Source organism: Sinocyclocheilus grahami, unplaced genomic scaffold (genome assembly GCF_001515645.1).
Source record: "Sinocyclocheilus grahami isolate Dianchi unplaced genomic scaffold, SAMN03320097.WGS_v1.1 scaffold140.1, whole genome shotgun sequence".
Taxonomy (NCBI): Eukaryota; Metazoa; Chordata; class Actinopteri; order Cypriniformes; family Cyprinidae; genus Sinocyclocheilus; species Sinocyclocheilus grahami.
This window is the reverse complement of record NW_015505319.1, coordinates 453,668-455,336: the sequence shown is the minus strand read 5'-3', so window position 1 is coordinate 455,336 and position 1,669 is coordinate 453,668.

Below are 1,669 nucleotides of genomic sequence, written 5' to 3'. Positions count from 1 at the left end.
CAGCACAGCTCATTAACATTTAAAGGAAAATGCTACAAAAACGGCTTGATCTGAAAAGAGCTGTTTTTGACAGGGTAAAAAAAGGTGTTTTTTACACTAACATTGAGAAATTTTAAACAAACTATGTTACAGACTTTTCATTAAGACCCTAAAGAATCATATCAACTTGTAGAAAATGGGCATCCTATGACCCCTTTAAGCCTAAACTCAAACATTTTATGTTCCATTCCAGTAATTTATATATCATTATAATATTAATACATAAATGGAAACCTGTTTTGAAAAAAAAAAGATAATTGCGACTTTTTATCTCACAATTCTGACTTTTTTATTTCCGTTTATATATCACAATTCTGACTTCGTTCTGAACTGTAAGATATAAACTCAGAATTGGGAGATATAAACTTTTATTACAATTGTAATTACTACAATAGTTTATATCTCACAATTCTGATTTTGTTTTCTCAACATTTCTCAGAAATCTGAATTATGAGATAAAAAAAGTTGCCGTTACCTTTTTTTATTCCTTTATTCCGTGGCAGAAAACAAGTTTCCATGAAGTGCTGAAAATTTTACATCAGCACTGTGAGTCGTGAAAATGGGTTGCAGGTCTGTTCTGATAAAGCTGTGGGTATGGAACATAACATTCAAATGATAAAGTAATATAAATTAAATACATTTTTAAAATGTAATAAAACACACTGAGCAACATGAAGCCACATCCACAATTGTTCCATTGATTTTTTTTTATAATGATGTTTTTACAAAACTGTAATTTTTTTCCCATTTAGTCTATTTTATTATAATAATTTTGCATATTGCCTATGCAGTAATCTTTATATATTTATTGTTTAACTTTGATCTACTGTTGCTGCTACTACTACTATTACTAATAATAATAATTATAAAAGTGATAGTAAAACAATGCAAATTCAAAACACCACAAATCTGTCCCATTTATTTATTTATATAGCACGTTATACAATATAGATTGGTTCAAGCAGCTTCAAAAATTACAGAATCAATGGTGCAAACTTCTTCAGTTATGAGACGAATTTAAATTCTACTGGAAAGCAACTGTAAAATATTGTCATTATCTGGCTCAAGTTTTGAGTGCATTTAAGAGTCTTTCCATCATTACAGTAGGCAAACTCATCACTTCATAATTGCATTGCTTGTTTGACAGTGTCGCCCTCTCATGGTAGACAGCAGATTATTGATATATCAGCTGTAGAGCACATGTACAGAATTTCCAGTCTGTTACTGCCATCTGGTGACCATCAGCTTTAATGCTCCACATTCTCTTTCACTTAAAAAGACACACTGGCTATGTTCAGAATAGCATGCTACCATAATACCATTATGTAATATGTATACTGTGCACAGTAGGCACATGTTCCATAAACATAAAACACCCAAATGACCCAAGCAGGTCTATAATAAAGCTGTCTGTTGTTAGCATTCCCACTTGTTTAAATAGCACAGAATTGTCTCAAAGTACAAGATTTGAGATCTTTACTCAAGGGGCCACGTAAGAGCCAATCACCTGAGCTGTAAATGTCATGTGACTAATCACTTGACTTTGCAATGCATACCTGTATATTTTAAAAAACAGTATAATGTGCTGTATTAAGTAGTATCCCAGCTAACAAAAATATGCTCTAATAAT